The 10,960-nt window shown below is 40.6% G+C and overlaps 2 long non-coding RNA genes across 5 annotated transcripts in view; one reads left to right on the top strand and one right to left on the bottom strand.

Annotated features, from left to right (window-relative positions):
- Positions 1-1,638: 1,638 nt before the first annotated feature.
- Positions 1,639-10,497, bottom strand: LOC120623077 (uncharacterized). 4 transcript variants are annotated; one of them, XR_005658674.1, is made up of 5 exons: positions 10,186-10,497; positions 5,704-5,829; positions 4,599-4,726; positions 2,305-2,466; positions 1,639-1,989 (listed from the first exon to the last, which is right to left on the bottom strand). It is a non-coding gene; the product is annotated as an uncharacterized LOC120623077 (long non-coding RNA). The 4 variants fall into 4 exon arrangements; XR_005658675.1 differs by lacking the exon at positions 1,639-1,989 and having other exon boundaries at positions 2,016-2,466; positions 4,599-4,688; XR_005658673.1 differs by lacking the exon at positions 1,639-1,989 and having other exon boundaries at positions 2,016-2,466; positions 10,186-10,495.
- Positions 10,031-10,960, top strand: part of LOC120623078 (uncharacterized) — a 59,214-nt gene continuing 58,284 nt past the window's right edge. The window contains exons 1-2 of the long non-coding RNA XR_005658677.1: positions 10,031-10,276; positions 10,423-10,617. This is a non-coding gene — a long non-coding RNA (uncharacterized LOC120623078). The remainder of the gene's footprint in view (positions 10,277-10,422; positions 10,618-10,960) is intronic.

The following is a 10,960-nucleotide window of genomic DNA, read 5'->3' as shown; positions in this document are numbered from 1 at the left end:
TGCCAATATGATAAGGAAAAAATTATACTTCATCATTGTCTTGACTTACTTACATTTCTTTGATTTCTATGAAGGCTAGACATCATCGTGCATAAATATTTGCCATTTGTATTTGTGTGTGTGTGTGTGTGTGTGTGTGTGTTTGCATTGCTTGATCTTGCTTTTTGCTCATACTTCTACTGTAGTAGAACAATATTTTTAAATATTTATTATGAAATGTTTATTTTTCTCACATTGACCCATATTTAAAAATTCAATATAGAATGCCAAAAACCAGGGTCTTTATTTCCAGAAGAAACAAAAAGTACATTGACACATTTACACAGTAAAATAGCATCTCATAGTCATTTGATAGCAGCAATGTATTTTCTAAGAATTATTGAATTCTAACTTTAAATATCTGTTTCAATTTAGTCTTTTGTGTTTAGCACAATATCCACTATTCTATAATGTGATGGTAAAGTCATAGCAACACTGAAACAGCAGGGTCATGACACCAGGGTCATGGAGTGAGACTAGAGAATAGTTCATGTAAATGGAGAGTACCTGGGATGTCATTTCTTCAAGAGTGCTGTAATCAAGCCACTGTGGCACCACACTCCTCAAACAGTCTGGCTGTACTTGGAAATTTGTATGTTGCCAGATACACTTACCAGCTGCCAGGGCAGAAAAGGCTCAATCTCTTTCAACCTGCAGCTTTTTGCCAATTTGGGAGCAGCAGCAATGAAACTCATTTATGCTGGTCCCATGTGGCTCTCTGTCTGGTATAGATTGTTCAAATCTCTCGGTTCCACCAGAAAACCTATAAGCCTGATGCTAAATTGTCTCTTGTGTGTCATTTTGGCTCATATCGTTTTGCTCGACCTGTCATCCTTCCTTCTCAGTCCTTAGAGGACTGTATGAAAAGGCCCTCTTGAAGGACATACACAATCCCTAAATATCCCAGCAACATCAAAATCTTGCCATAAAAAGCATTATCCTTTATCCATATACCTCCTCTCTAACTAGAGTGAAGAGGTGAGCTAGAAGTTCACATGTTTCTATTCTGTCAAAACCATAAAGGGAAAAAAGTTCGGAGCTGAAATTACCCTCTTCTCCTGCTACACTCTTCCTTGTGTGTCTCACCCATCGCAAACCCAAAGCCCTGTCACTAGAGAAACACTTGTCTTCATCTGTATAACTGACATTCCCTGGGATATGTCAAGTGAAGTCACTCTCATTATCTGGGAACAATGTTCACGCTTTACTCCAAAATGCACATTTCCAAACTGGACTAGATTTGTGTGTGGATTTTCTAGAAGGAAACTGACTTAAATGCACTGAAAAATTTTAAATTCTTCTGGCAGATGACTTAATGAGATTTTTTGGTTGCCTTTAATAAACTGAATCTGAGAATTTTTATTTTTTTGTTTTAATTGTAGGCCAAGGAGTCACAATTCACATAATTTCTTTCCAAAATTTAGAAAGTAAAAAAATGTTTGGTTGTACATATTTTTCATGTATGTATTAAAAGTTCAAACATATTTAGGGTAAATATTATAAACACGGCCACATTTTTTAAAAATAATAGTTTTTTATTATATACAAAAAGACATAAGATATCTATATTTTGGAATAAAAAGTAAACATATAGGTGCTTGTTTAATGTTTAATTTATTTAACGAATTAATAAAACCAACACAAAAGTGGGCTATTCAGCTTCTTATTTTGTATATTTTATGTCTATCCTCCCCCATTTTATTATTCCTTCCTTGAGACAATAAAGCTCTTTAGGGTTTTACTTGTCATCATTTCGAGATCATATAGCCATCTGTTCCAAAGCTATTATTAAAATTGCTGAAGATGTCCTCTATATCCTCTTGCAGATTCAAAGACTCATTTCCCTTTCCTGTGGACTCTTGTTCCTTATTTGGAAGCACTCAATAAAAAACAAAGCAGGAAGCAGCAAACAGAGCCCTCCACCCCCGAAATGGCTGAGCTGCGTTCAATCTGGTGGCATAAATAAATAAATAAATAAATAAATAAATAAAAAGATTATGCTGGTGATGAGACATCACTTACATGTACACTCAGGAAGTAGAGAAAGGCTATACACTGTGGGACTTTATAACAAGGCACATATTAATGTGAATTCCACTTAAAAGGAAGTGTTGACCCCACTTAAGAAACAGCCATGCAATAAGGAAGAGAGACCTGTAAAATGTCAGTCGTGTATCTTCATAAAGGTTGGATGTTTTCATGGTGGTTGGAGTAGTCAGTGGGGTGAATGTTTCAAACATCACAGAAGGAAGACCCAGGAGATACCTTTTGAGGCTCACAGCCAGTGTCTATGCCAGACCCCTTTCTTCATCTCTGTCGTTGAGGCTGGACTCACTTCTCAGGCCTTCTGGAGATGTCCTCTTGCTCCCTTGTGATGTTTCCAGCTTGATTTAAGTTCTCCCTCTTTCATAAAGCCTTCCCTGGAGGCTGCATGATAGTGAAAGAGTGTGGGATTTAGAGCCAGAGAGAACCACTACTGCCTCTGCCACACACTAGCTCTGTGGCCTTAAACAAGTAACTAAAACAGGGAAAGGAAAATGCCCATTTCTCAGAGTTGTTGGACAGATTCTAAGATAGTATTGAATAGTCACTGTTTCAGCTGAATAATGAGTGCATGGGGTTCATTGCACTAATCTCTTTGCTTTTGTGTATGTTTGAGCATTTCCATAATAAAAAGCTTTTCATAAAAGGAAATTTATATAAAGCAGGCCAGAAGCAGAACTAGAGCCTCAGCCAGCTGAGTAACTTCTTAATCTTTCTTTTGGGACCACATCTTAATTTTGCACCCATAATGAGGAAAAGTAAACTGAAGGGAAGGAAGAGAGAAAGAGACAATTTTACCCCAGGGCCTAAAGCAGAACTTGTCTCAGCTGCTCACTCCCAGCAAGGATGGTACCTGGCTCTTCCTGGGGACCAGGATCTCAAAGGACAAGTCAGAAAAGGGCAGAACATGGGAACCACGAGGCATGAAAGAGCTGACTCTTCAAGAGATTCTGAGATTTTTTTCCTCCTTTCTTCACTCCTTCTCTTTGCCGCAGCCCAGGAAATGTCCCCATTCTCAATGCCCTCTTCCTGAGAGGAGGCAGCCCACAAAAAGATGGTAATGGGATGAGCCTAGAATTCCTCCCAGGAGAAATGGAAGCTTAGAGTAAAACCATTTATTTGCTCTCAGAAACCAGGAAGGGAATGTGATGGGTAGATTCAAAGGAGCCGTGAGACAGGAAATGTGGACTTATTATAAGGAGTCTTTTAATGTTTGACTATGGACAGCTTTTAAAGCCTTACCTCTCTCTCATCTCCTACCCACACCTGGAAGAGCTAAGAAATCCCCATGCCCCCTCTTTTGGCACCAGTGGAAAATGCAAACCATATAATCTGCCGTCCTTCAGGAACGCTAACCTTGGCACCACCCCTACCCATCATAAAACCCTCAGCCAGCCTCCGTCCCTTGCTCTCTCAAGTCATTTTCAGACCAGTTTGAGAGCTCTTTCCTACTCTCCCAGGGAAGCCTTGATTATATAAATAATCAATCTTTTATACACTCTTGATGTGTGTGGCATCATCAGTCTCAACATCTGTACCAAACACTTGCTAAAGAGTGGCTTCCATAGGAATAAAAGAGAGGCATGGATGATATTAGTATTAGCTATATCTGGGTAATATAATATAAGGGGATTATGAGAGATTTATTTTTCTTTTTACTTATTTTTCTTTTTTTAATTTTTCTGTAAAGTTCCAGGTGGTAAATATTTTAGGCTCTCCAGGCCATGCAGGCATGGCTATTCAACTCTACTCAACACTCAACCAATAGTGTAAAAACAGCCACAGACAATGCTAAACAAATGAACATGGCTCTGTTCTAATAAAACTTTATTTACAAAACTAGGTGGAGGGCCAGACTGACCTGCAGATCATAGTCTGCCAACTCCTGCTCTAATGTTTCCATATGGAAAGTCTATTGCTTGCCTGATTAAGAAATATAAAAAAGAAAAGAAAAGAAAAGAAATATAGATATAAAAATAAAAACAATTGGGACATATTGGTAATCTTAAGACCTGAGAGCTCTTTTGGGGGTGAAAAAAGGAGACAACAAGAGCTGGCTCTCTCTTATCTATGGTTTCTTTAAGGCCCTAGCTTACTTCTAGAGAGGGAAGTATTAGTGTCTTAGAGTGTCCTGCCCCTCTCCCGGGAGAGGCATCTACACTGGCCCCCTGACCCTGCCAGGATTAATAACTGCTACAGAATAACACCTTATAATCTAGAATGAAAATGCACACCCTAAAAGGAATCAATCAATTCCAGCCCTCTAGTAGCAATAGAATAACTGAAAATCTTGGAGAAATCTTCTGATAAATTGAGCATAGTATCATTGAATGACTGTGACTTGGTTTTCCTTTTCACTTGAATTAGTTTAGTTTAGTTTTGTTTTGTTTTAATTTGTTTCTACTGACGTTAGGAGAATGCAGTGGGGCTGAATAGCTCCAGAGAATCCTACTCTCTGCCCAGCAACCTGGGGAATTCCCACCATGGTTCATATTTTACCGAGGGAAAATACCAACCAGATTTCCAAAATGCTGCTTTGGCCCTGGCCATATTCACCGGCCCCCGACTGTCTCTTCTGAAGTGTGTCTCTCTAATCAGCAGGTTTGCTGTGAAGGAAACACCAAGTGTGGCAGAAATTGTTTTCCTATTGGGAGAACAGTGGGAGAGCAGGTGCTTGAATGTGGGAATGTCAGAGCTCAGAGTGAAGGCAATTACTCTCCCCCATGTAGCTCAGCACAGAAGAGAAATTAGTGAGGAAAAGGCAGGCAGCTGCTCTTCCTTGGGTATCATGGGCAGCTGTGATGAGAGGGCACCGCATACACCTGGACGCATGCAGCCTGTGCCGGCCTCGGCAGACCTTGTGGGCCAGTCTCAGGATTCTAAGATGTACTGCAGAGGCCTGTGCTGGAAAGAAGCTGGAAGGAGATTGATGGCTCCTGGACTGCTTGCAGGAGCTGGAGGTGAAACCAGGAAGGCAATGCTCAGACATCTTCCCCAGCAGGAACATTTTTCGAAATCAAAATTAACTCAGAGGAATAACATTGTAACCCCTCGCCTTCCTGACACTCATCCATTCAGGCTCAATTTTTACTGAAATCAAATGATAAAGCCCATAGTGGTCTGTTCCACTTTTTATGAGCTAAGCCCAAATATGAGGCCCCAAACAGCTTATCTAGTGAGAATGGGAAGGGTTTTAATTGAATGACCTTCACCAAGTCTCCCTCAGGGCGGGACAGGCTATTAATTCAGGCTGCCCAGGAGCATATTCTGTCAAACCCAGCTAACCACCGGTGATCAGAAAGGTTCAAGTTCCTTTGGTCCTCCTCTTCCCTTTGCACTATGTGGCATGGGAAGGGTTAACAGAGACCTGAGAGAAGGGGCACTGTACTGGCCAGAGAAAATGGGAATTTTTAAAGCAGGTACCTGTCATTTCTGTGTGGCTAGGCAATCCTATGCTGGACTGCGTGTTTTCAGAACTCATTTGTTCAGAGGCAAAAATGAGAACTCCACTGGGGCCTACAGGGTTCATTTTCTAAGAATGTTAGTGACTGTATCAGCTCAAGGCTGAACCAAACAAACTGGCAAATCTCAGTGGTTTAACACAATAGACATTTTTCTCACCTATGCAAAAGTCCAGTGAGATGTTCCTGTCTGGAGGTGGCTTTACTCCACATGGTCATTCAGGGACCTAGGCTCCTTCCACCTGTGGTTCCTGCTTCTTCTAGGGTCTCAGAGTCTTGTCCAGTCCTTGACAAGTGGGAAACAAAGCAAGGGGAAGGCATATCTACTTCTTATCCACTCAGGCCCAAAAGGGACACGCATCACTTCTGACCACTTTCCATTCATGAAAATTAGTGGCACAGCCACACCTAAATGCCAGACACACAGTCCCTGGCTGGGAAGCCACTTCCCCAAGCAACAAGCTGACATTGTGGATCTGGGGTCGTTAGCTGGCTGTGGGCACATTCCCAGCCCTTCAGCCCCTCCCAGACTGCCAGCTAGTGCTGCTGCTCACAATCAGGATAACTGTCCCTGAGATATTGCTTCATTGTGCTTGCCACTGTCCCTCTATTCTTAAAGGTTCCTCTAGTAGCATTCTATAAATGCTTCACTCTAAGCTAAAGGAAGGTATGAGGCTGGGGATCAGAGTGGAGTTTCTTGGTGGAAAGGTTGACCTGGCTACTTTAATAGAAGTTGGTGGTGAGAAGAGAGACTTAACGATCACTTGCATGAGAGGTGTGTCCTGACAACCTGAGGGATGTGACTATCAATTATGAGGTAGTCGAAGGTGGCCTGGTGGACAGAGCTTCATTCAAAGTCATTACTCTGAGTGAGACTACCAGAATTTCCATTTCTTTACATTGGGCATGCACGATCAGATAAACATTTAAGAAAAAATTGTAAAAATCTGGATTTCAATGGTGCCAGCTCGATTCCTAGTTCCTTTTGATTCATCGTACTACAATTCTCCTGATACATTTATCTTTTATGCTTTTCCTTCTGCAAGGTCTCTTCCAGGGTCTTCACATTTCTGGGGCATTTTTAAATGGTTTCTGAGTCTTCTGGGATCTACTCTCTTCTCGTTCATCAGAAAACTTTTATGAGCTAGGAAGTACAAAGAAAGCTTAAATGACACAGGGTATCTGACATCAAATCACATAGCCGACTCAGAATAGCACTATCACTCAAATGTCCCAAATGTCCTTAATGGCCTAAATTTAACTGGGCAGGGCTACCTCTCTCATCTCTTCCAGAGTTTATCTTACCCAAAATGTTTCTGCTCAAAGAACCAAGCAATGGGCCATTCACCTGTCTTCTATCCCATCTCCTCCCTACAAACCCTTCAACAGCAGTGAGTTGCAAAAGTTTTCCTCAAACCAGTATGATTAGCAATACTCACTCAGCTTACCTTGGCAACACCTTCATTAGTATTGAAACAGAAAAGATTTTCACGAATTATCCCATGCACATTCCCTGGCTCCAAATCCTTAAAAGTTAAGACACCTCAGCGTCTTGTTATATATGGGGGCACTGAGCACGTGCTATAGAGTACCATGTTCACTAATGGGAAAGAATTGCCACTCTCCATCCAAAGGTTGAAATTTCACTACTTTCCTTCAGAGGAGTGGAGGAGTTCTTAACATGCTGCCCACAATGGTTTTTGATGTTCTGCACCTTTAAACTCAAGCGAGTGAGAGGCAGAGCATGGACTCTGAAAAATCCAATCTCTGCCACATGCTAGCTATGTGATCTCAGACAAAACACTTAACTCTCTGTTCCTCATTTCTCATCCGTTACATGGGGATGATAACCTGCTTTATTGGGTTGTTGTGAAGATTAAATGTGTTGATAATATAAAGCACTTTCTACTGTGCCTGGCACATAATTAGTACAACATAAGCATTTGCTATTTTGTAATGCATGGTATTTGCCGGGTCTGGTCTACCAAATAGCAGTGGGAAATCAGCTGAACTGTCTGCTTTCTGATATCTCCGTATTCTTGGTTGGAGTCACTTAGATTTAGTTCTCTCCAGAGGAAGAGGAGTAACAGGGGGTAGAAACCGTGCTAGCGGTTTACTTCTGCACCTGCTGAACAGTTGACTTGTTCCCATACTGATCGTTTGGCTCCCATATAACTTATTGTTCAAACCAGGCTACTTTTGAGAATCCAAAAGTGTTTAACCAAATGGGACACTGTGTCAAGAGCGATAAACCAGGAATGGCCTAGATAAACCAGGACATACACATATGGACACCCTAATTACTGCAGACTTGGGGTTGGGCTCTTAGGCCTGCTACAGCACTAATTATGACATTTAATATAGCACTTCACGGTGTACTAGGCACTTAGACATATTGTTGACCCCTTGAAACATCTTTGTGAAATAGATTTGGTTATTTTCCCCATTTCACAGATGAGGAAATGAGAATTATTGATGAGCAAAGTTACACCAATAGTAAAAGCTGCATTCTTTCCATTCTGTCACGTTACTATTCTCCTTATTCCTAGAGTCCTCCCAGTTTCTGAAACAACTTTGGGCAACCATTTGACTGAGCTGTCTGGTCCACACACTTTCAATGTTCCCATTGTTCATCTGGTCTCCAATCAGGTTTGTTCCCATAACGAGGGCACACACTAATTTCAAAATTATTAAAAGAGATGTATGAATTATTTATCTTTTCTCTGGGCCATAACATAGAGGAAAAATGGTTTTTGGAAGGAGAAAGTTTAAATTCTGGCTCTGCCAATCATTAGCTGTGAGATCTGACTCGAGTCTCTGACATTCTTTATAGCACAGACTCTACACTTGTACATGCTCCTGGAATTGTGAGCATTCCCTCATCTGTGAAGTGGGAATCCTAATATTTGCCTAGTTGAAAGGATTAAATGAGATACTATAGGAAAAGATCCTAGCAAATAGTAAATGCTAAACATGACAATGATGATGATGATGATGATGATGATTTTAATCATTACTATAGACCTAAAAGAATGATTGTTGAGACAGATGAACAAATACATAAGCAAATAATCAGCAATTGGGAAGCCCTAAAAGAAAATGTTCTGTGCCTTCCTTTCTAAAAATGTGTCCTATACTTGCACAAGTATGCAAGTATGCAAAGATGCATACACAAGGGGTTTCATCATTACATTATCTGTAAATGCAGAACGCAGGATATGTTTGACTTTGGCTAATTGATCATGGTGATTCACAGTCAGGATAACTGTCCCTGAGATATTGCTTCATTGTGCTTGCTGCTGTCCCTCTATTCTTAAAGTAGCATTCTATAAATGCTTCTAGTAGCATTCTATAAATGCTTCACTCTAAGCTAAAGGAAGGTATGAGGCTGGGGATCAGAGTGGGGTTTCTTGGTGGAAAGGTTGACCTGGCTACTTTAATAGAAGTTGGTGGTGAGAAGAGAGACTTAACGGTCATCGAGAATTGCATTAGATAAGCAGTCTATTTACTTTGTTTAAGAGAAAACACTCTGGGTCTGGTGACTAAAAGTTAGATTGAATTACCACAATGGAGAGTTGAAGCCCACTAGGCCCCGTACAACAGAACCCCTGGAATAGGTCCCATAGAAGAAAGAAATGACTACACTAACAAAAATGTATATTGTAAATTCCCCTCCTAGACTTCTCTGTGATAAAAGTCGATGGAAAACTATGACAATTCACTACGGGCAGGACTGCTACAGGCTCAAACTCCTCAGGAATAAAGATTTAGATCACCCTACTAGACAAGGAACACCTCTAGCCAAGGTGCTTGCCAAAGGCAAAGAAATACAGAATGTGTAATAGGAGAAGGTAGTTCTAAATACCAAGTGTAACCAGGTGACAAGTTGCAGGGATAAAGACTGAAATAGTTATAAACATCTCTTCCATATTTTGATATAAATATATTTGCATATATGTTAGACAAATTTGTCTTCCCCTTTCCCATTTCTCTAACATAGATAGATGTGTTAATATCATCACAAGAAAAAAGTTTGAAAATATGTAAGGTGACTAAACTTGTTGGTAATCATTTCACAATATTTACATATATCAAATCATTTCCTTGTACAACTAAAGCTAGTACAATGTTATATGACAACCGTATCTCAATAAATATGGAAAAATATAGTAGCTAATAATAGTAGCTAATCTTATAGCTCGGTATGTAAATTACAGGCTAGCAAAAAAGAGTGTGACTCAGAAGAAGAAAAGGCATCAGCCAAATATGAAGAAAATGATTTTCTATCCCCTTTTATGGAGAGGGTTAACATGTTTTGATTGCAAGAGGAATAGTTGCATCATGTTAGTTGTAAAAAAGATTTTGCTACCGTCTTTATTTGGATACTATGTGTATTTAAACAACTGTGCATGGAAACTATGTTGACAAGGAGTAGACTGTGGTAGCTTTCTATTTTGTTAACTTTGCTAAGCTGGATTTGTGTTTCCCAGAGTTATCTTTCCTGTATGATTTTGGATTAGGGCCACAAGAGATATTTACATACGATTTTAGAGATGAAGTTAAGCGGCAGTCCTTTTCATGCTCTGAAGATGGCTGTAGACACTGACAGCTTATGTATATTGTTGCTGACCTGCTGACTCACCTTCTCAGCATGGGGCAGCACCCAGGCCTGCAGCACCCAGGCCTGCAGCTCCTTCAGCTCCTACTGGATCTACTCCACTTTCCAGGGCCAGGTGTGAGTTCAGTCCCGTGGGTGAAGGTGCCAACTTCTGCAGGTCACCCACTTCATCGAGCTTAGAATAACTGATAGACAGTCATGGGTTCCGGTCTGCCCTGGCTCTCTCTTACTTCATGTCCTGTTTTATTTATTTTCCCCCAGCTGCTATTACAGCTGACTCACGGTAACTTCAAGGACGAAGAGTCCCAAAGTGAACAACTAGCCGCTGAATAAGGTGCAATATCTCAGGACTCCAGACTTCCATTCAAGAATTTAACCCGTATATCCACTGCCTCAAAAGCCAGTTATATTGGTTGGGCCAAGAGGACTCTGATGATTCCCCAAGACCAGATGAAGGTGGGTAGATCAGCTTCGTGATCATCCAGAAGGAGCTAAACTGAGATGCTGCGGGTTCCCTCCCAGCAGCAGGGGGACTCTAAACGCTTATTATTTGTCCTTTGTGGTTTTTGTACCAGGACTTGAGTGAATAAGAAATAGAGAAACTTTCAGAAGTTATTTATTTCCTATTTAACCGAAGCAGCTTTCTTTTTTCTTAAAGAAGAGGCATCTTGTTCCTTTTAAATCCACTTAGACAAAAACTAGATGTTATTGACAGAAGGCCAGTGATATGCATCTCAGGTTTTATATGGGGATTTTCATTTTGTCACATCTAGTTTAAGCCACCAGCCTAATTTAATTA

The sequence above is a fragment of the Pteropus medius genome, unplaced genomic scaffold (genome assembly GCF_902729225.1).
Source record: "Pteropus medius unplaced genomic scaffold, Ma_sr-lr_union100, whole genome shotgun sequence".
In the NCBI taxonomy this organism is placed as follows: Eukaryota; Metazoa; Chordata; class Mammalia; order Chiroptera; family Pteropodidae; genus Pteropus; species Pteropus medius.
This window is presented reverse-complemented; position numbering and strand designations above follow the sequence as displayed.